At 55.9% G+C, this 22,800-nt stretch overlaps 1 protein-coding gene across 3 annotated transcripts in view; it reads left to right on the top strand.

The window, feature by feature from the left end:
* The first annotated feature begins 448 nt into the window (after window positions 1–448).
* The window catches only part of ZFHX3 (zinc finger homeobox 3), a 127,362-nt gene continuing 105,010 nt past the window's right edge, over window positions 449–22,800 (top strand). For 2 of the 3 annotated variants that reach the window (XM_071567923.1, XM_071567926.1), the window contains exon 1: window positions 2,385–2,572. The gene's annotated coding sequence lies outside the window, so the exon portion shown is untranslated. Of the gene's footprint in view, window positions 606–2,384; window positions 2,573–22,800 lie in introns of those variants that run through there. The other variant, XM_071567924.1, reaches the window with a different exon arrangement.

Genomic DNA, 22,800 nt, shown 5'->3' on the forward strand with positions numbered 1-22,800 from the left:
GCCGCCGCCGCCGCCGCGCTCCCCCCGCCCGCTCCTGCGCGCTCGCTCCCTCCCCCGCCGCCTGGGCTGAATCTTATTGATCCAGAAGGTGGCTAATTAGCCCTTCCCGTCGTGCCTGGGTAATGAGGCACATGCGCACTGCACTAATCAGCCATTTTTTGCAGGAAACTAATTAGCAGAATAAAGATCCAAAGAGTTTTTTTTCTTCCCAATCATCAGATCTGAGTCCGGGCGCTTCCTGCTCCGGCGACCGCCAGCCCCGCCGCCCGCTCCGCTCCGCGCCCGCCGCCCGCTCCGCTCCGCGCCCGCCGCTCCGCCCCGACCCGCCGCCGCCGCCGCCGCTGCTGCTGCCGCCGCCCGCGGCCCCCTCTCTCCGGGGGGCTGCAAACTCCCCGACAACGATGCTGCTGCTGGGCAGCGGCGGCGGCGGCGGCGGCTCTCGCTCGGCTCCGGCTGCTGCCCCCGGCTCCCGCTGCTGCTGCCCCGGGCCCCTCCGCGGAGCCCCGCGCTCCTGCCGCCGCAGCCGCCGCAGCCTGCATGGGATCTGTAGCCCCCGCGCCGCCGCCCGGGATTAAAAGCGCCGCCGCCGCCGGAGCAGCGACCGCGTAAGTGGCAACTTTTCTGCCCTGTCCCCGGCTCGGGCTCCTCCTGCTCGGGGCGCCCGGGCTGCTTTGCATGGGGCTGGTCCGGCCCCCCCTCCCGCCCGCTCCCACCCACCGCCCCGGATCCCCCAGCAAACTTTGTGCCGCTCGCCGTGCCGGAGCCGCCGCCGGGGCCGCGCAGGTGCCGGCGCCGCGGGGCCCCCCCCGCCCCGCCCGCCGCCGGCCATGGCCGCGGGGCGCGCAGCGGGCGCGCAGCGGGCGCGGCGCTTTGTGCGCGGCGGGGCCCGGCCCCGCGCAGAGCCCGAGCCCCCCGGGACCGCGCCGGGCCGCGGCCGCTGCGCGCCGGGGACGCGCCGCAAAACAAAGGGGCGAAGAAAGTGCCGAAAACTGCCCCGGCGGCGGCGGGCCCGGCCCCGCCGAGCCCCGCGCCCCGCACGGCCTGGCCGCGCGCCGTGACGGCGGCTCTCGCTGCCCGGGGCGCGGTGCGGGAGCGCGGCGGGGGCGGCGGCACCGCAGGCCGAGCCCGCCCGGGGCCGGGTAATGGCTCGGGGCTGCAGCGCCGAGCGCGGTGCGCGGAACGCGGAGCTGTCGCTGCCGCCGCCGCCGGGACCCGCCGCTCCGGGGCTCCCGCACGCTGCACCCTCGGCAGTGTCTGTGTGTCTGTCCGTGTGTGCCCGGGCTGTGCGGGTGCCGCGCACACGCGGGACCCGGGCTGTGAATTATTTATATTTCGGATTGCGTTTGTTTGTGTCTCTGGTGGTTTTTTTTTTTATTGTTAAACTCTCCCCACCTTTTCTAAAAGACCAAACAAGCAAAAGAAATTTCCAAGCAAGGTCTGTCTGTGTCTCCCGCTGTGCTCGGGGCTGCTCTCGGTGTGTCCTGGGCTCGGTAACGCAGCCGTGTCCCCTCGCGCCGGCTGTCTGTCTTTCTCCTCGCTCCTATTTAATATGGAGCAATTTTCTGGAGGCTCGGTGACTCCCTCCTTAGGGTCACATTGAGTTCGAATCCGACTGAAGGTGCAGGAATCCTGCAACGGGGGAAATAAGAGAATAGAGAGAATGGGGTCAAGTTGGCTGCTTAGAGGCCAAAACTCCCACAGCTGCCTTTAAAAATATATGTACATTTGGCTTTCCTCACCGTATTACGGATTGCAGCTTCCTCTTTCAGGTATTTTCCTAACAGCCTAAAGCCCTCGTTTCCTTTTGCCTCCCCCCCAGACGCCCCCCCCTCGTTAGGGGAGAAGTGGGGGGAGGAGGGAAAATAAAAGGAAAAGAAATGGGGGGGGGAGAGGGGAAAAAATAAAACCCATTGAGTTTAGGCAAATAAGGTTTGGTCTCCATATCCTATTACAAAGCACTTTGAATATGCAAGACATCACACAAGACCAGTTATTCCAGTTACGACAAACTCGAAAACAGAAAAAAGCGAGGCATGTTTAGATTGTAATTTGTTAGAGCAAGATTCATATTTAAAATTCTGTCTTTTAATTTTTTCCCAGCCTTGCATTGTATGCAGCCTTTTTCTGATGTCTGGGTTGTTGTTTTTTTTCTTTGCATTATTATTATTAAAATCTTTCCATCGAGTTTAGGAAGACCGCTGCGAGCAACACATTTTCTGTATTTTTGTTCCTGTATCTCGGAGGAGAGTTGGCAGGGATTCTGTGGTTTGCAGTTACACAATATGTTATCATGTTTTTAATCACTAAATCATTGCAGTGGTTATAGATTTACAGTCTTAGGGTATTACCGAGCGGCGCAGCGCAGCCCGTGTGTGCAGGGACATACGAGAGCATGCCGTTAACATGCTCGTGAACTTTGCTTTTAAATCATTTCCCGGCCGAGCCGCGGCGGAGCCCGGAGCCAGCGTTTTGGCATCACCCCTGCACGCTCCCGAGGAAAGTTGGTGCGAGCCTGGCCGGGCAGCAGCAGCTCCGATGGGCGTCGAGCGCGCCCCGTCCCGCGGCGCTGGCGGTAAGCGGGGCCGGGGGTGGTCGGGGCCGGGCCGGGCTGGGGGAGCGGCAGCCCCCGCTGCCCTCTGCGCCCGCTTCCCCCTATTATGTAACAGAGCCCTCGGCTGCATTAAAAATTCAGCATTACAAGCTGATTGTAATGCTCCCTCATTAGGGAGCGCTGTCTGGTCCGGCGCTGAGCGAAGGCAGAGCGTGGCTTTTGGGCGGCCGGAGCGGCGAGGCCGGGGCGCGGCCAGGAGGGGGTGGCTGCCCTGGCCCAGCAGGGCCCTGCTGTGCCCCCCGTGCCGTGCTGGACTCCCCGTACCGTGCCAGGCCCGGGGCTCGCCGCGCTCCTGCTCTGCCTGCAGCCCGAGGCTTCTCCCTGCTCGGCTGCCCGAGTCGCCTCCTGCCCAGTGCCCCTCCTCAGGCAGCCTTCGACCAGAACAAAAGCAAAGAAAAGGCACATTAGGGGGAAGACAAGCTCCGTGTCTGGCCTGAGAAGTTGCTTTGCCGTGTTTGTATTTTGTTCCGGCACTCTTTTCTCTCTGACACGGTCACTGTGGGAGCAGAGGGCAGCAGGAAGTGGCTCGGCCCCTCTCCCGCAGGGCTGTGGCTGCAGCCGCCCTGCCCTCGCTGCGGAGCCCCCGACCCTCGGCCCGCCCTGCGCTGCCTTTTGTTCCCGCAGGACAGAGCCAAGGTGCCGCTCGGGGGGCCGAGGCGTGCGGGCAGCCCTGCCTGGCCTCGTGGTGGCACATTCGGGCCCGGCGATGGCCGCGCTGGCAAAGCGAAGGCGTGTGTCCCCCTTTCACGGCTCTGCTTGGATCCCCAGCGCTGTTGGTGTCGTGCTGGAGGCCGGGGCAGCGCGTTCCCTTTGGGCCTGGCCGGCAGGTGAGCGGCTGCGGTGGGAATTGCTGAACCCTGCACTGATGGACACATGGGAGGCTGTGTCAGCCGCCCGTCAGCAGCTCCTTCCACTCTCCAAAATAACACTAATAGCAATAATAATAGTAATGAAAAAGGTGTTGAACAGAGAAGCAGAAAAAGGACTAGTGGGCTTTTACATCGACTTTATTCCCTTGCTGTGTTGTGTGCTCTGGGAGCGTTTCCGGGCTGGTGTCGCTTGCTCGTGTGCGGTGGGAGAGTTTTCGGCAACCATGTTCTGGTGGTGCAGCCGGTGGTGCGCGCCGGCCTTGCCGCGGTGCCAGCGCCGGAGCTGTGTATCCACTGCTGAGGAGATGGGTTCGGGAGGGATGGGCTGGGGACAGGCCGAGTCTTCCATGGCTCCTGTGTTCCTTTCCCAGAGCGCAGCCAGCGCTTGGCCTTTGTGTGGCTCCGGAGGTCGCGTGCCAGCGGGCATGTCAGGCTGGCAGGAGAGGTGTGCCATGAACAAAGCTGGGTCTCGCTGGGTGCCCCTGGCCTGGCCACTCGCCAGACCCCTGCGCCACTCGTGGGCTCCTGTGACCAATGACCACAGGGGCTTTGGCCCGGGAGGTGCCCGTGGGGCTGTCCCCGCCGCGCTGCTCCTGCTGCCTCACCATGGGCGCTCCAGGGAGGCTCTGCTGCCCCTGGGGCAGTGCAGGGAGGGACTGGAGAGAGGAGCTGCTCCCTGGGGAGTGTGGCTGCTCTTCCCTCCTCCCCAGCCCAAATTCGGGCCGGGTGTCCAGCGCATGGCGACGGCGATGGGGCTGTCGAGGGCTGTCGTGGCAGGAGAGTGGGAATCAAAACATCTGTGCGCAGGCCTGGGCGCCGCAGCCTCTAATGGTTTTGACGGAGCTGTTGTGGTCTGTTGTCTGGAAAATCTGCATTCTGCGCTGTGCCCGAGGGGGCCGCGGCACCGCAGACCGTGGCGGTACCTAAATATAACCGCCTCGCGCCCAGGGGTGAGGTGAGGGCAGCGGAGCAGGCCGCCCGCCTGCCTCCTGCTTTGTCTCTGAGCTGCGATTCAGGCAGTTCTCTTTGCTCCCGAGGCTGGGATTGTGTGTAGGCAGGAATTGCAGAAATAAATAAATTCCAGCTAGTTTTAAAAAAGGAGAAAAAAGCCCGAGAGGGTGGATGAGTCGGGTTTCCCTCGCTGCCAGCAGCCGTCCTGCCGCTGGCTCGGGGATCCCACCGGCCCTGGCTGCCCTCGCTGCTTGCCTTGGTGTTCCTCCTCTGCCGTGCAGATGCTGCGGGTCTCGCTCAGGTCCCGCTGTGCCAGTGAGGAGCCGCCGCTTCCTCGTGGGCTGTGCCGGACAGGTGTGTCCGTCTGTGGGTGCGGGAGGTGTGTGCTCATCCCACGGCAGCGCCGGCTGTGCCTGCGATGTGTGCGCGGTGTGGCTCGGAGGTGGCCCTGAGCGCAGGCCGAGTTCATCCCCACCTGAAATTGTTTTTCGGCTGGGGATGTCAGGAAGGGAGCTATGCAGAGGCTGCAGCCGGTGGTGGCTCCCAGCACGTCCCAGGCCCTGCCGAGGTGGAGGGGCAGCGATGGTGGCAGGTGCCGTGGGCAAGCCGCGGCCACCACGCTTTGCCTTTGAGTTTGCTGCTGGGAGAAAGACACTTGGCTGTTGACTGTAAGTTTGTTATGTCACAAGTGCCAAATATGCCTCTCACTAAGAAAAGGCCAAGAGGAGCAGCAGTATTTTTCTGTTTTCCCCCTGGAAAACAAAGATTTTGCAGTGTTGTGAGTTGTGTGGTGCATGTTGCTGTGCAGCAGGAGGGTGCTGGCCCTGTGGTAACCAGGCTTTCAGGTATTAAACTGGTGAAGGTGGAGCCGTGTGGGTTCCTTGGCTTGACGAGGATGCTGGAGCAGACGATGTGCAGCAGACGATGTGCGTGGCAGCTTTGGTAAAAGGCTTTCTCCTGTCCTCCCCCTGCCCTGGTATCTGGGAAAGTGCAGCCTGCGGGGCCTGTAACACATTAGCTCTCAGTAAGTGTTTATTTTCATGGCCCAAGCGTGCCTGCTGGAGCACTGGTCCCTGCCTGGGAGGATGGGAGCAGGCACGCTGAGCTGCTCCCAAGCCCTCCGGTCCCAGCAGCGGAGAATCCTGCATTCTGCCTTGTGTTTGCCTTGGACTTGCAGCCACGCTTTCCTGGCTGGTGGTAGCCTGACTCCAAACCAGCTGGTTGGCCTAGTTTGGTCGCAGGGGTTTAACCCTGCTTTGGCCACGCTGCCACCGCTGCCGCGTGCGCTCACACTGGCGCTCGCCGCAGAACTCCCTGCGCGTACAGAAACGCCGATGGTAACATGGCGACGATGTGCTCGATCCTGCTGGGTTGGGTGCTGAGTTTGCTGAGTGGCTGTGAATGGCTGGTGACAGGCTCTGAGGGGTTTGGTCTTGTTATATTGGAGTTGAGTGAAGAAGGGGGAGGCCAGGAGGTTGTGAAGGCACAGCTGGCTGAGCTGCAGTCAGGTGCAGGTTGGTTGGGCTGAGAGGTGCAGTCAGGTGCAGGTTGGTTGGGGTGATGCAGAATCTGAGGATGCTCGCCCAAGGTGTGTTTGCTGAGGTGCAGTGTGCTGGGAAAGCGTGCTGGCAGGCCTGGAGGTTGGTTCAGAAGACGGAGCAGAGGGAGTGCACAGAGCTACTTGGTGTCTGAGGCACAGGTTTGAGAGCTGCAGAGTCTGCAGTCCAGCACGGCTCCTGCAGCGTGGAAGTATTCTGGATTCTAGCTGTGCACAGCTGCTTGTGTGTCTCCCCTGTACCTCTGATGTTGCAGGGGCTGGTGCCCAGACCCTTGAATACCTCAGAAGCAGAGCAGGGTCTGCCCTAGCCATGTGGAGCTGTGGGAGCCATCCCCCAGGATGGCTGCAGAGGCGATGCTGCGACGCCGTGGTTCCGTGGCTGTGTGCTCTTGGACAGCACTGGGTGTCAGTGCCAGTGCAGGAGTTGGTCTCAGATGAACTGTAGCAGTGTGCCCATGGCCATTGAAGTGGTACTGCCAAGTGGTCCTTGCTCCTGGTGTGTCCCCTGGCCACGCTGAGACAGCTTTGTGCTGCTGCTGTGTGAGCAAGCAAAGCCCAGAGAGCAGAGGGTGGACGGCCACCACGTCCCCTCTGGCTGGCCACTGCGTCCCCGTGTCCTTGCGTGGTTCCTATCACAGCCCCTGACTGTGCCAGACAGAACTGTAGATGTCAGGCTTTGCACAGAAAGGAGAGCGGGGAGGGAGGGTGAGGAGGAGACACAAGCGCGCAGCAGCAGGGCTGCAAGGTTCAAATCAACCTTCTGCTTTGTTGGTGTGGAAGCTCCGCACCCGTCACGGCGCGGGTCACGCATCCACCGTCATTCACATGCAGCCACGTGGGGCAGCAGGGCCAGGAACAGGGCATCCCTCCCCAGAGGTGCTGGGGGCGAGGGACAGCAGGTGCCGGGGCAGCGTTGGGCCCAGACGCTGGAGGTGAAGGAGCCCAGTGGGTCCCAGGGGCTGGCAGAGCTCACTGTGTCCCCAGGGTGCTGCAGTCAGTGCTCTCTCATCTGGATTTGAGGAATGAGTGCTCTGGCCTTTCCTCTGGGAGTCAGGTCTGCAGCACCCAGGCGTGTGCTTCTCCACTGCTACTTCAGATGTCAGAGCCTAAAATTCTCCTCTTTAATTTTCTCCTGTTAATTTTGTCCCTTTTAGTCTTACATACTTCCTTCCTCAGTTCCTTTCTTCTAGCTGTTTTTCATCTTCCATGGAGACAGTTAAAAGCAGCTTAGCACCGTGAGCTTGTTTGGAAGTCAGAAGATCCGTTTCAGCTGTGACGCTGACTTTGGGCAAGACACCAAGTGTTTGCCTCAGCTGGAGGATGAAACGGGCTGATGCACAGTTCACATGCAGGGGACTGTCAGTGGGGGTTAATTATGAAAAATCGTGACGTGTCTTAAATCCCCAGAGCGTTGTTGCACCCTTAAATTTTAAATGGCGGTACCGGCTGCGCTGGGGCAGCTGCAGAGCAGGGGGGTCATTGGGAGGGGGTTGGCACCTCCTGGCAGGGTGTTTGTGCTGGAGGCCTGTGCTCTGATACTGAAGAAATGGGGCTGATTGGTCTTTGTTTTGTAACACTTTTTTATCCCTCCTGGTGTAGCTGCTTTCTGGATGCGGAGCACGGGGGCAGAGGACTAGTTATGTTGACCAGGGTTTATAGTCCTGGAGAATCCAAGTCTAAGCAGAGCCGCATGTGAAGGTGCAGGCAGTCGTATGTCCTGTGCTGCTGTTTCTCAGGGTGAGCTGCAGTGGGCATGACACTGGGCCTGCAGCACAGCTGGAGGAAGAGGCAGTGTGGCAAATGTGCCAGTGGGGTTGGTGTGCTGTTGGCCAGGGAGTAACGGTGGTGGACAGGAACCGTGTGTTGCCCCAGGACAGGCTGGTGCTGGAGGAGGGCGGGCAGGCTGGGTTTTGCAGCAGGAGCTCGTGGCTGGCAGGGGACAGAGCAGGTGGTGTGCCAGGCGTTGCTGCAGGCCCCTGCTCTTTGCTGGCCGTGGGAAGGGACGTGAGCTGCGTGCGGGCCAGCACCGCCTGCCCCTCTGCTGGGTCAGAAGGCAGTTACTTGGTGAATAGCAGTGCCTGTCTGAAGGAGCTGCCGCAGATTTTTTCCTTGGTTGCCTTATTTTAACCAGCCTCTCCGCTGTTTCCAGTTTATTTTGAGGGGTGTGGAAGTCCTGGAGGTTTGCATGAGATCCTGGAAATTCCCCAGGTGGTGGGTCAGCTGCCAGCACAGCCCTGCGTGAAAAGCCGCCTTCACGGCGGGCGTGCAGCGGTTTCACCTGGAACTGCAGATGTTGGAGCAATGGAGCCAGGCTCTGGAAGCACCGAGGGGATTGCTCCAAGCACACAGAGGAGGAGGAGGGCTGAGCTGTGCTCTGTGCAGCGCTGTCTGGGGTCAGCCTCGTGGCAGAGGCAGCACAACTGACTTCTCTTGAAACATCTCGGCTGTGCCCAGCACTGCAGACCTGGTTGCCAGAAGCCCCGTGCAAGGTCCTCCTGCTCTTGGCAGTGTGACTGGAAGTGTCCAACCGGGCATTCCTCCAGCCTTGCAGGATCCCTTTGTGTCTGTGGAGTGATGGGTGGGTGCTCTCTAGGGAGTGGAGATTTCCTTCCTCTAGTCTGAGTGACAACTGGGCTGTGCACCTGCCTGGTTGCTTCAGACAGGAGCTGGGTGTCAGCACTGTGGTTTTGATCCCTCCAACAATCTTCTTTTCAGTCCCTTCTTGCTTGTAAGTGCAGAGCCCGTGAAGCAGTTAGTAGTGGTCAGCAAGGTGCTTTTGATGAGGTTCCTCAGGAAGCACTGGCTGTCCTCTGGAGCTCTGAGGTTCTCCAGCTCTGGACAACACAGATGGAAAGGTGTCAGGCAGAGCTGCAAGTGTTGTACTGCTGGTGGTGTCCAGTGGGTCTTCTGCCTTTAAAAATGTAAAAAAAAATGTGGAGAAACAAAAAATCTCCAGGCTGCCACTGAAACAGCCTGCCAGGAGGTGGAGGGTGGTTTTTTGGTCACAGTTTCCCCCAGGCGAATATCGTGGATATTAAAAGCTGGATCTGTCTTGTTTGGAGGCCTTGGTGGACTGTGGAGCAGGACTTAGTGCTTTCTCAGCTTCTACTGTATTTTACCTTCGTTAGACTCAGCTCTCCCTGGTACTGCAGTTACCTGGATGTTGAGCAGTTCTAAGAGATGCTCTTGGCTGTGCCTGACCAGCACAGAGGAGGAGATGGCAACCCGGGGTCAGCCCCATGGTCCAGGTTACCATAAGGATCCCAGGGCAGTTCTGAGCCCCAAATATGATGTTGGTGACTGCTCTGGGGGTGGCTCCTGCCTCCCTGGTGACTGGAAATCAAAATAAATAAAAGAACTGGGAGTCTTAGGGTGCAGATCATTTACAAAAGGGGACGATAATGATGAAATGAGGCTTCTTTTGGTAGAAGCAGCTACTGTGGGTGCTGCAGCAGAAAGGACAGAGGGGTGGTTCTTTAATGTTCTCATGGTATCTTGAGTATAGAAGTTTTTTTGTTTGGTTGGGGGTTTTTGTTGTTTTTTTTTAAGGTCCCTTCTTCCTTGCATGAGCCTCTTGCACAGCAGAGGAAGAGAAACACTTTAACAAAAGTAGTGCCCATGTTTGCCTAAAATGAGGTTGCTGTGGCATGTTTAGGACTCGAGACTGTGTGACTTTGAAGCTGGCTGCGTTTCACTCTGCTGGTACCCTTTTAACTGTCTTGGGTAAACAGAGCGATTGGGCTCCAAGAAGTGTCTGGTGAAAGCTCCTCGTTCTGACTGTTTCAAAGGGTTTCAGAACAAATACCTTCTGCTTACCAGCACCCTTCCTGCTTAGGAAAGTTTACATTGATTTATTATTATTTTTTCAAAGGATTTACTTGCACGTTAGAATGCCACATGGACATTATTTTCAGTTCAAGGAGGGTTTATTTTAGTTCGGCTTAATTGAATTGGAAACAGTTACGAGCTGTACCAAAGCGACTGGATTTCCAACCAAACCAGGAATGTCCACGAGCAGGTTTGCACCGCTGTGTTCACACATTCCTGTTGTTTACCCGTGTGTGGGGACTCCTGGCAAGTAAATCACGGCAGGGACTCTGGTGCCGAGGCAGAGCAGGAGGGGCTGCAGGGGCCGATGTCCGTGTTTGACACCAGTGCTGCTGCCAAGGCCAGCCTTGCCCTGGGTGCTTTTTCCTTTTGCTGACACAGAGCTTTGGGGCAGTGGCACGGGGAAGTAGTTTGGGGAAGGGACCTGGGTTAGAAAAACTGCCAAAGGATGGGGGGGAAACTTCCTCAAAATATTTTTACGTTTTGGGTTTTTGCCAGCTTCCCTTTAATTTGAAGTAATCATGTGATGCAGGTTGTTGGTGCAGAAATGGCTGTGCTGCAGCAGAGGGGAGTGGGCAGGCAGGAGCGAGGGCCCTTTCCAGAGGGGCAGGGGCACTGGAGCCCTCGCTGTGCTGCAGCACTGGCCAAAATCATGCGTGGAGTTGGGGCCTAAGTGTGTGTGTTTGGTGTGGGGAACACGGCACTGCTTTTAGTTTTCTTTTTGTCCTTTCAGAAGTACAGTATGGTTAAACTTAAGGGTGTCCCTGGGTAACCTTCTACAAAGAAAGCTGAGCTAAGGCTTACGTGTAGGCTTAGCTTAAGGCTGAGCTCCTCCTGCCCTGGTGCCCACAGTGCCCTGGCTCTGGAGCATCCTTCTGCCTTTGGGAGCCCTGGCCTGGGAGCTGGTGGGAATGGCTGTGCTGGCTGTGGGCGAGCAGTGGGGCCGCTGGCAGCCAGGGCCTCAGCTGGGCACTGCCGTGTGCCACCCTGACCCTGCTCCTGCCACTGCCCCGTGCGTTCCGCACCGTTCCTCCGACCCCAGGCAGGCACTGGAGTGACCGACAGCCCGGGGGGCTTCTGTTCGTAGTCTCACCTCCTTAAATAAGTAACCGATGGCTTTGCTCGCCCGTTCCTCTGCAGCAGCTCTGCCCGGTGTGTTGCTGAAGGGTCTGGCTCCTGTTCCCCGAAGGGTCCGTGTGTGCCCTGAGTACCTCCAGTTCCTCCTCCTGCCCCTGACCAATGCTCTTTGCAGTTCTAAAACAAATATTTGCTGCAGGTTTTGAAACTGATGTAACCAATTGCCTTTACCATGTCCATGGAGTCTCTTTTGTGCCTTTCTAACATTGTAGCGGTCTGGGATGTCACTGGTGGCAGTGGAGGGGCTGGCACAGGCTGTGCCATCTGCAGGGGGTGGCCGGGCACACACTGTGCCCTGCCCTGGTGTGGGCTGGGCTGGGGCTGGATGAGCTGCTGGATCTGAGCTGTTCCTGTGTGGTGGTCTTCGTGTGCTTGTAGGTCAGTTGTGTTCAGACTCCATGGCAAGGTCCATCTGTAAATCCATGTCCATGCAGTGGAGTGAGGGCTCTCTTGGAGGCATCTCTGTACAGATTCCCTTTTTCCTACTCATTACCGAGCAATTCCTGTAAAAAACCCTGAGATGGTGATTGTTTCTACAGATTCTTTAGTGGTTTATTCTGTATAAAGGCATTATAAAGCAAAGCTTCATACCCCACAGTGAAACTGTGATCTTAACTGGCTTCCAGTTGAGGACAAGCAGAAGTGATTTCTCGTGCAAACGCACACTCAAAAGCCAGAAGAAGGGATGGTTTCTAAATTGGATGGTGTGAGACATGAGAGTGGAAATTGATGTTAGATCTGCTGTGATTTCTTTGATAAAGTCTTTTTTGAAACTCTGCATTTAGGGGGAAAAATCTGGTCTAGAAGATTTCTACTGTTACTGTCTTTCAGAACAGTTCAGTTGTGTGTTTTCTGTTGTGGAAAGCTCATCCATTCCTCATGCCTTGGTTCAGACTTGGCTCCTGTTTGGATGTGTCATCCTGTGGCTGCTCTGGGCACCCTGGCAGCACTGACTGAGCTGTGGAGGTGACCTGTTCTGGAGCTGCCTGGGTGCACTCACAGCCTGTTCCCTGTGCAGAGGCTCCATATACCCCATGGCAGGGCCAGGCCACTCAGTTTGCCCTCTGCCCGAGCTGACAGTCTGTGCTCAGAGCTGCAGTGATGAGAAATTTGCATTTAATAAAAGTCACCGTGGAAGGGTTCTTGGGATCCTGCCAGTGAGAGTTTCCTGTTTAAAATTAGAAATTGGATTTTTTTTCTTTTTGTTAAGCCTTGATGTAAACTGGCAGTTGCTGGAGTTTTCTTTTAAATCCTGGGATGCCAGGCTAGGGGAGGTGTTGGGAGAGAAGGGCATAAACAAGCAGAACACCAAAATGGTGGAATTTCAGGGTCTGGCCTTTTGCTAGAGGACAAGTAGAGTCCTCACTGGTAGTATGAGACTCATTAAACAAATGCAAGGTGTGAAAACGCAGAGAGCTCTGAGTCTCTCTGGGTGCTGGCTGTGTGTGGGGAGGGCAAGACTGAGCCCAGCACACCTGCAGCCTTTGCCACAGCAGGGAGGTGATCTCAGGTGAAGTGCAGTGGGATAAACCCAACTGCTGGAGTGGCTTTTGGAAGGGTGAACTTGTTGACTTGCAGCAGCAGCTGGATTTTGTTTTGCTTAGGTCATTTTCACCATTTCAGGCTTTTGGGCACATTCTTTTGCTGCATCAGATGTGTGATTTTACTCTTTGTGATGTGAGATGCTTTGTGCATCCTCCCTGGGGGAGAGCAGCACAGGGAGCCCACTGTGCCCTGTTCCAGGTGAGGAACAGCGTGGCCACCATGGTGGGAGCCCACTGTGACCCTGTTCCAGGTGAGGAGCAGCATGGCCACCATGGTGGGAGCCCACTGTGACCCTGTTCCAGGTGAGGAGCAGCATGGCCACCATGGTGGGAGCCCACTGTGCCCTGTTCCAGGTGAGGAGCAGTGTGGCCACCATGGTTGGAGCCCACTGTGCCCTGTTCCAGGTGAGGAGCAGCACAGCTGCCCTGGTGGGAGCCCACTGTGCCCTGTTCCAGGTGAGGAGCAGCATGGCCACCATGGTGGGAGCCCACTGTGCCCCTGTTCCAGGTGAGGAGCAGCACAGCTGCCCTGGTGGGAGCCCACTGTGCCCTGTTCCAGGTGAGGAGCAGCACAGCTGCCCTGGTGGGAGCCCACTGTGCCCTGTTCCAGGTGAGGAGCAGCACAGCTGCCCTGGTGGGGAGTCTCTGCTTTGGCTTTTCTCTGTCAGCTCTTACTTTACTCTTGAGTGGGATTGAAGAATTTATGCCGTTCTTTGTTTTATATGGAAAGAAACCTTATCCCTGTGGCTGCTGCTGGTGGTGGCAGTGCTGGCAGAGATAAGGGCGGGTTCTGCACTCCCCTGGGAGCGGCTGGCAGCTTTCCTCGCCTGACCCACAGGAGCCAGGCTGGATCCCTGTGTGCTAATGGGCCTGCCTTGTCCTGCCTTGTTTGTCATGATTTGCGCCTGCATTTATATGCAAATACTAACAACTTGCTGCTGAGTTAATTAGTGTTTTTTCTCTTTGCTTCCCGGAGCTTAAGCAAAAGCTCTTTATTCTCCCCATTTCGGTGGTCTGACCTGCTCCACCTACTCTGCCACTCCAGCACCCTGCTGGCTGTGCCGAGGGGCCTCAGATCCCCCTGCCTGTGCCAGGGGTGCTGGGACCCGGCTCTCCTGCGGGGAGTTCTGACCCAGCTGCACAAACTAAACTGGCCGCAGACCCTCGTGCACCTCCGGACAAAGCTGTCTGTTGAGGGGCTGAGGTGGTCACTGTAGTGGGATGCCCTGGGTGCCCAGATGAGATTTTGCTCACTGGCTTTGGTAGCTGCTGCTTTGTGGAGCCGCAGAACGAGGCCAGCTCCATATGGCCTGGAGATGGCCAGTGTTTGCTTTCTAATGTCAGGACTGAGCACATTAGATGCAACAGAATGGATGATTCTCACCAGACAAAAGGCTCCAAGGGCCTGTCTGGTGACCTGGACATGACAAGGATGGAGTGAGAATTGCTGGCCCTTGACATCAGTTGGCATTTCCCTCCCAGGAGTGGTGTCTTCGTGTCCTTGGTGTTGGGCGTGAGGATTTTGCTCCTTTTCATCTTTTGTTCCATCTGATTGGCCGCGGGCCCTGCCGGGGTCACAGGTTGGATGGTTCCCTGGGTGCTCTGGGGCAGGTGGGGGCAGCAGCAGGAGCCCGAGGGCCCTGCAGGGCAGGAGCTGCTCTGGGGCTGCAGTGGTGCCTGAGCTGTGGCTCCTGGCCAGTGTCAGGAGCCTGGGCCATTCCGCTTGTCCCACCCTGTGTCTGCCCTCCAGCCAAGGCTTTTCCACAGTTTCTGAGTCAGAACTTCTGTTTTGTTCTTCAGCCTTTGTTTTTCCCCTGGAAGGGGCAGGGCTGTGGCCACTCAGTGCAGAGGGGACAGCCTTTTCCAGCCTGAGGCCAGGGACTGGCAAGTCCCAGCTGGAAACTGGTGACCCTTTGCCCTTGGGTTGATGCTGTTACCACCGTGCTCGTATTTGGAGCCTTGGTGCCCTGTTGCATGATGGTGGGGTGAAGTTGAGGTGGAATGATAACTTGTGCAGCGTTGCATCTGACAGGAAGAGGAGATGTACCCCTCAGTATCCGGGGAGGGAAAGCTGTCAGGAGCAGCAGCTTGCTGGTCCAGAGGCGTTTCCAGATCCTGGAACCTCAGTCAGGGCACCTTTCTGCTGTCATCTGAGGGCTCGGAAACAGGAGGAGGCTTGGAGGGTTCTGTTTTGGTTTCCTGCTCCAATGCCCCTCTGTGTTGAAAAAACTCTTCTGGTACCTGGCAGTGTTTGTCACCATTGGATTTTAGACCTGGGAGGTGTATTTTTTGCCTGTTCTTACTCCTCCCTTTCACACCCTGCAAGGCAAAGAGATGTGGCACTGCACACCTGCCCTGCTGCTGCACCAGGTTTTTCTAAGTGCAGAAATGGGGATTCTTCAGCAATCCTTCTGTGCAGATTCCCAGTGCTGCTCTGGGCTTTTAACTCCATAAAGCTGAGATTTTCCAGGAAACCCAGGCCGGCCTGGGTACGGTCTAGACAGGAGGGGCTGAATTTAGGATTTTATGATGTGAAATACGGATTTTTTCTTGTTCCATTTGGGCTGGTGGGACTGTGTGTGTCCTAGTGGCTGTCTCAGTGCAGAGGTGTGAGTTTAGAAGCAGCTTGAAAAGGCTGTGTGGCATGTGAGGAAGCAAGTTAGCTCTTAATCATATCATATTGGCCTCCTTTGCGGCAGATACATCTGCTGTAAAACACTTAGTGCTGAGCACCTGATTGGGCAGCCCATGCTAAGTGTTCAAACTCCTGCTGCCTTTTTTCTTCAAACAATATCTTCTGGCTTCCAGATTTCTGATAAATTGATAAGAGGAATTGCGTGAGTCAATAGAGTTGTAGACACTTTGCCAATATAACCCCAGCGCTATTGATCTGCCAGTAAATTAAAGTCTTACTTAGAGGCTGCCGATATTTCTAATCTCCTGCCTCACCAATTACACCCTCCCAGCTACCTGGGAAAGACAGCGGCGGGAGCAGAGGCTGCTGAGGCTTCTCCCAGCGAGCTGGGCTGTGGTAGTCGGTGCCTGGGTGGGGCAGGGGGGCCCAGAAAGGGCCTTTGGGGGGCAGTGGGGTGGGTAGTGTTGGCAGTGATGCAGAAGGTCAGGTTGGTCCTGCTGCAGCTCCCCTGTGTGCTGGGAATGGAGTCAGTTCAGGGGGCAGCGAGCCCCTCTGTGTCCCTGCGCTGTGTCCAGCCAGAGCCAGGATGCTCTTCCACAGCCTCTGTGCGTGTCCCCCGGCGCCCCCCTCTGTGCCTGTCCCCCGGCGCCCCCCTCTGTGCCTGTCCCCCGGCGCCCCCCTCTGTGCCTGTCCCCCGGCGCCCCCCTCTGTGCCTGTCCCCCGGCGCCCCCCTCTGTGCCTGTCCCCCGGCGCCCCCTCAGCCTCTGTGCGTGTCCCCCGGCGCCCCCCTCTGTGCGTGTCCCCCGGCGCCCCCCTCTGTGCGTGTCCCCCGGCGCCCCCCTCTGTGCGTGTCCCCCGGCGCCCCCCTCTGTGCGTGTCCCCCGGCGCCCCCCTCTGTGCGTGTCCCCCGGCGCCCCCCTCTGTGCCCGTCCCCCGGCGCCCCCTCTGTGCCTGTCCCCCGGCCCCTCTGCCTTCCCTGGCACAGAGTGGCTGGTGCCATCGCCTCCCGGTGCCTGCAGAAGGGATGTTGCTGGGAGGGGGCTGCAGGGAGCCCCCCTGCCCTGCACCTGCTGCCTGCCCTGGGCTCTGCCTCCCTGCTGGACCCCAGGAGGGGCTTCAGCTGTCCGAGGGGCCGTGGATCAGAGAGCTCCTGCGGGGCTCCCACGTCCTGGGGAGGGCTCAGTGCATTCTCACCCGATAAGCCCCTTTCAAGTCTCATTTACGTTTGAAAGTCCATAGTTAGCTTTGGGAAGAAATCTCCAGATAAATGCTGTGTTCTTTCTAATACCCCAGAGCGAAAATCAATGGGAGGGATAATTCCTTCCCTTGTCCTACATGGACTTTCATGTGTTTCCACCTCCAGCAGCACCTTTTAAATAAAGAGAAGCTGCAGCCTCCCTCCCCTTCTCGCTGGCTCAGCCCCACTGAGCTGCCCTGGGCAGAGCAGGGTGCCCACCTGGGGGGTCCCTGGGCAGAGCAGGGTGCCCACCTGGGGGGTCCCTGGGCAGAGCAGGGTGCCCACCTGGGGGGGTCCCTGGGCAGAGCAGGGTGCCCACCTGGGGGTTTGTGGTGGTGCCTTTGGTCTGATTTGGGATTTTACTGGGGTGAAACTGCCCACGTTGCTGAGTTTGCAGGGCTGGAATTAGAGGAGTTTCTGCGAATTCTTGGCCAGAGTGGTCCGTAGCTAGAGCAGAGCAATACCATGGTGAAGGGATTTAAAACAAAATTTTCCTTACATTAAATCCAGTGTAGTGAAGGGTCTTGTCTTATAAAACTGCTGCTGAGTGGGAGATGGGCCTATAGTATAACTGGCTTTTTATCCTAAGTTTGTGCAGAGCACTCTGGGCAGTGACATCTCTTCTGCCAGGTGTCCTTGCTGCTTGCTACGAGACAGATTCAGTTTCCAGAAATACCTTGATAGCAATTAGTAGCTGAGGCTGCTCAGAGACCACTCCTCCAGACTGCCCTGGAACATGCTTATGTCTAAAAGTTGGATCCTCCAGCAGTGAAGTTCTTATCTGGCCACCTCCCTGCTGTCTGCATTGAGCTGCATTTTCCCTGATGTTGTGAAGTTACCATATAGGATGTACATTAAAAGTTGTAACTATTCCAAGTCTGCTGTTTTGGCAGGGAATTGCTGAGTCTCATGATCTGTCTGTAATGGAGTGGAGATGCTGAGCTGCAGCAGGATATATTTACACCGAAAGCTTTTTTGTGGAGGAAATGTCCAGGCAGCTGAACAGGCCAGTGATGTCTTTATATTCCTGGTAGCTCCTGGTACGGTGCTGGCAGCAATGGGCAGTCAAAGGGGAGCAGCTGCACAGGTACCAGATTGCCTGCCCTGTTTAGAGGAGATGAGGTGGCAGCGGGAGAGCAGAGGGAGATCCTGTGTGGACCAGATGCTCAGAGAAGGTGGTGTTAAAAGGAATGACTCAATCCTTGCTGTATTGAGATACTTGAATCCTGGTCACGCCTGGTGATGCCGATGCCCGAGGCAAGGGCAGGTTGGAACAAGGCTTCTCTACAGTTTCTAAATAAGTTTTCAGGATTTCCTTGGGGCTTTTTGCTCCCTCCTAGACACAGCTCAGAGTCCCACAGTCCAGAGCTGGATAAAGGTTTGTGAAACTTCGTGGCTGGCAGATAATTCCTTGCTCCTTGGATCAGGGATTCAGCTCGTTTTTCACCCATTTCTCTTGGCCAGGGCTGGAGCTGCTGCCCACAGCATTCCATGGTGCAGGGAGTCACCCGAGGTGACTTCCATCATAAATACTGCACAGCCGTCGACAGGGAATGACAGCACTGGGATGAAACCCGTTCATTAGCAGCATCTCCGTGGCTGCCCAGCTTTCCTTTTAGGATTGGGATCAGCTGAAGCTATTTCTGGTGGGTCAGTGACGATTTCTCTCCAGCTGTCAGAGATGAAGGCGACTTGGCGACTCGCCCTCGCGTTTCTTCTTCTTTGCATCCTGAAATATTTAGTGCTCTGTACATGAACTTAATGACTGAGCAGGAATATTAACAGGTCACAGTCCAAAACCTCTAATTCAAATGTCTCTTGACTTGCAGGAAATCTAACTTTGGGATTCTGTGCTCTCTGCCAAGGTTGGTAATTCGGACAGTGTTTCTAATTTATTTCCACAAATTGGAGAAGGCTGCAATTTACTATTTTAGGAATCACATGGTTGAAAAGACCTTTAATTAAAAAAAGAAAGTCCAGTACATGTCTGGAACTATAAGAATCACTAGACTGGATCAGAACAGTAACATGTAGTAATTTGACCTGTGCAAAGTGGACAGATTCTTGCCAATTTTCTCCTCTGACCTGTCTGCAGAGCAGTGTATTTTTAGAGTCACGGGAGCACAGACTAGAAGGGGACTCTGTCTTTACCAGGATGTTGCTGAAACCATGAGGGCTTTCCGTAGGGTCTGGCTCTAGGGACCCAGTGCCTGTGCTTCATCCCCTGTATGTAACAGAGGGAAAACATAACTGCTATCCTAGAACTTGGCCTGTAGTGATAAAAGAATGTGGTTTGTTGGGTGGATAATGAGTAAAATAGGTCGCAGCTATTATTATCTGTGTTTGAAAACTTACCATTCTCTCTTCTCCAGAGCTTTACAAGACCAATTCCCCATTGAAACAGAAAGGTTCATGTAACCTTCAGAGCAAACCTTGAGGTGTTTCACTCCAGCTCTCCAGTACCTCCAGTTTCCTGTCAAGCCTGTGAGGTTTCAGGGGTGAGAGCTGCCTTGCTGTGTGAGCTGAGCGAGTGTCACTGTGGTTGTGGTGCTGTAAGGCAAGTTTGTGGGCAGCTCCTTTCTGTGTTGCCAGCAGAAAAACAGTGCATGGTGTTACCTGCCAGCACTGAGGTTCTGTGAAGCTTCTCCCTGCTCATCTCTGTGCAAGGCTGAGCTAGTTGTTTAATGTACAGATTTTGCTACCTGACTGTTCAGCTGTTTTGTAGCATCACTAGAATACTGGAAACAAACCAATGGATCTGGGACATGCAGTCTGCACCAAATGCCTTGCTGCCATGTCAGACCAAGTAGCTCATTGGTAGTTCCTGTGTTAGTCATCTAACTGTCTTTCACCTCAGATAGTAAAAAAGGAAGTTGAGGCTAAAAGAAAAGCATTGTTTTTATAAAATAGTAAAAGTTGTGTAAAGATAAACACTTCCACGGGAACAGTAACTTCAGAGAACACGTGCTTGCCTTGGGTTCAGAGTGGTGAGTAAGGCCACGTTGGATCACATCTCTGCTGTTGGCCCCCTCCTCTCATGGTGTTCCAGTATAGGAGTATGGTACTCTGGAGCACAGGTTCCTGGTGGGGGCAGTGGGGTGGGAGTGGGGACGGGCCTGGGTCTTACCCATCACATTAGCTGGGCTGTAACTAACAGCCTGTAAGACACTGTCCCCAGTGGGCAGGCAGAGGTGTGGTGGGAGCTGTACAAAGTGCCAGATGCCCAGCAGTGTATTAAACACTAGTTGAGTACAGGAGGGCAGCATATCACAGGAGAGAGATAAGCAAAGTTCTCTGATTGTGGATCAATAAAGGTTAGTGACATCATATCTCAAAGTGAGAGAACCTGCTTTCTGCAGACCATTTATCAGATTGCAGGCTGGAGCAGCATTAACCTCTTCCTAACCAGGAGTCTGCTCTTCATCTGCCTCCAGACCAGATTACCTTCCACATCTTCCACCAGAGGCCCCTGCCCCGGCCCCTGCAGTGCTGGCAGTGGCACGTTGGTGTGGCCCTGCCGGAGGATTTCTGCTCTGAGCACCTCTGTTGGGCTCTCTGCAGTGTGCCATGTCCAGTGGGAGAGCAGAGCCTGGCTGGGAAGGGGAGGTGGGATGCACTGCCACGGGAAGTGCTTGCCATCCCAGTGCTGATCTGCTGTGCTCCCCATACTTGATGCTGTTACGGCCTTGCTGAGGTGGAAGGTGCTACTTGTCAGTGGTAGGACGTGACAGGAGTTAGTCACCTTGGTTAAAGGTCTGGCACTGTGCCAGGAGCTTTGGATGTGATTGTGAAGGGCATCCTGAGATAAGCTGGTTTTCTACAGCAGCAGTGGCAGGGAAATCGTTGTGGATGGTCTTCAGCAAGAGCTGTGTGGTGAGGTGGGAGGCCTTGGGTGTGTGGTATGAGCTGCCCCCTCGATGCATCTGCCCTCCTGGGTTTGCTGTTGTTACCAAATAGATTAAAGCTGAGCTGTGGATCAGCCCGTTCTGCAGCCCTGTTTCTGTGCTGTGTGCATCAAGGCCCCAGCTTTCCACAGGAGTGCAGCCTCTGAATGGGGCAGCTCGTGCCGCGCTGGGGAGACCCGGCACTGCCGGCGTGGGGGGTTCCCCTGGGCCCCACAGGGACTGGCCCTGGCAGCACACCAGGTGCTCAGTCCAGCCTGAGGACACTCAACCGACCCCACCAGCTTTTTTATCACTTTCAACTTTCTGATCTTGTTTTCAAGGGATTGGTAACATGGGGTACCTGCAAATGAGCAAACTCCCTCTTTATATCCCAGAGCGCCCATTCCCTGCAGTAGGGAATAGGGTGAGCTGTTCCTGCTGTGTAGGTGCAGGGCAGGCCTCGTGCATTCCATGAATGAAAGGAGAAGCTGCTGCCTGGAGGAACCCACAGTCAAGGTTTAGAGATAAGATAGCAAGGAGGGATGACGGGCAGAGGGTCAGGACAAGAACAGAGTTAATTCCTTGAATGAACTTCTCATGTCTAGCAAGGAAATACCAATTTTTTTCAGAACCTACAGAGACTTGAGCCATAGACTTTTTGATTAGCTTTCATCCTTTTTCCATTGGTGATTTCTCATGGCAAAGAGCCCTTTTGTGTGGTGTCCTGGGCTGTGCCCTGGGGGGCACTGGGGGCCTGTACTGTGATGGGTCAGGGGGACACTGGTGATGGAGCCTGTGCTAATGGGATGGTGTCCAAGTGGAAAGTGTATTTTCAGTGAGGAAGTGCTGAGATATTAGTGGAGCCTGGATTACCCTGTGATTGTGCTGTCAATACTGCTGTATTGAGTCGGAGAGAGCCTGCACGACACAGGGAAACACTTAGCTCACTGCTGCTGCTTATTGAGAAGCCAATAGCAATTTACGTGCTGACACTTGACATCGAATCCATTCCCAGAGGTACAGCCTGGCTAAGCCACTGCTGGGCTCACCCTCACACCTGCGCCTTCCTCGGCCTCAGAGCTGCAGGTGTGGTGATGCTGAGGTGCCTCCAAGTGCACCCACCCGCCAGGGGGACCAGTGCCTGCCCCTGGAGCTCTTGTGGGGTGGGCAGGTGGGCACCAGCTCCGTGGAGTGGTGGGAAAGGGGCACTCCAGAGGTCTGGTCTCATGTGGGATTAGCTTTATATGTGTATTCAGTGGAGAAGAGGGAATGTGGGTGCTTTGGTCCTTCCCTCCCACATCCTGACAGCCTGAATCTCCTGGGGCCTCTCGGCCGAAGCAGCTGGATTCCTTCTGTCCCACATCTCTGTTCTCCTGAGCCCGACAGCCCTGGCATCCACACACACCTTTTAAGAAAAACTTAAGATCATCTGATGCTAATACTTTTGAGAAGAATAACATGCAGGATATTTCTTTGAGACTGAGCTCCATAAAACAAGAACCAGGTCACGAAGGAGTGAGGAGGGGCTGTGAACAGAGCTGGAGCACTGGCACAGGGTGGGAATCAGAATGTGGAGAACCTGTGTCCACACAGCAGTTATGCAGGAGCCCTGACGGGTTAGACCCAGGTGGACATGGACAGTCTTCTCAGCCCCAGTGTGCTGGGGCAGTAAAATTCCTGCAGGCTTTTAACTGCAGCTCTCGCTGTTTCACTGCATTGCCTGGCAAACAATTTTACACGTTCTCTCTTAGCTGTGGCGTTACTTTTTGGTCACTGTTCCCTTTGTGGTTCCTTCATGTTACCTGAACCTTCTGGAAGGGATAGAAAACCTGTGTGTTAAATCAAAAAGGAAACAAAGCGAGTGTGATGCAGGAGGGAGACACTTGGAGCAGCTCTTCATTTTGCAAAGTAGAATTTAGGTCATGTTCCAGGTCGTGTTTCAGGTATCTGTGTTGGTTCATGCTGGCAGGCTGTGTAGCTGGTGTAGTGTCGTGGTTTGCAGGGTGTGGGGAGAGGAGGGAGAAGCCCAAAGCAGTTGTGTTGGACTGTCCTGCAGCTCCTTGAGGAGGGCTGGGACACACAATGGGGACATTTTGCAGTGTCTCCAGACCCCTGCTTGGGCAGGGCTCAGTGGGGAGCTGGGTAGGTGAGGGCTCTGAGTGCCTCCTGTCTCCCCATGGGCCCCTGCTGTGCACCTGGCCTGATGCAAAGTGGTTCCTGTGGCTTTGCTGGAGACTAGTCAGGTATCAGCCTGTTGTGGTTGTGAATGGGCCTTTCCTTGCCTTCCCTGCCACAAAGCTCAGGACACGATGTGCCTGTCTCCCTGCCCAGCTCAGCACTTGTCCCAGGGCAGGTGTTCCTGTTTGCAGTCCAGAGCTGGAACAAGCAGCAGCTGCCTTTCCTGGACCTCACTGCTGTGTGGTGCCTGTAACCAGAGCTGGGACATGGTGTGGCCAGAAGCCCACATGGAGACCTCTGGGGACCCAATCACTCCACATTTCGGCGATACTGGCTTCTTTCAGACACTTCAGAAACTCTGCCAAAAA

The sequence above is a fragment of the Pithys albifrons genome, chromosome 12 (assembly GCF_047495875.1).
Source record: "Pithys albifrons albifrons isolate INPA30051 chromosome 12, PitAlb_v1, whole genome shotgun sequence".
NCBI lineage: Eukaryota > Metazoa > Chordata > Aves > Passeriformes > Thamnophilidae > Pithys > Pithys albifrons.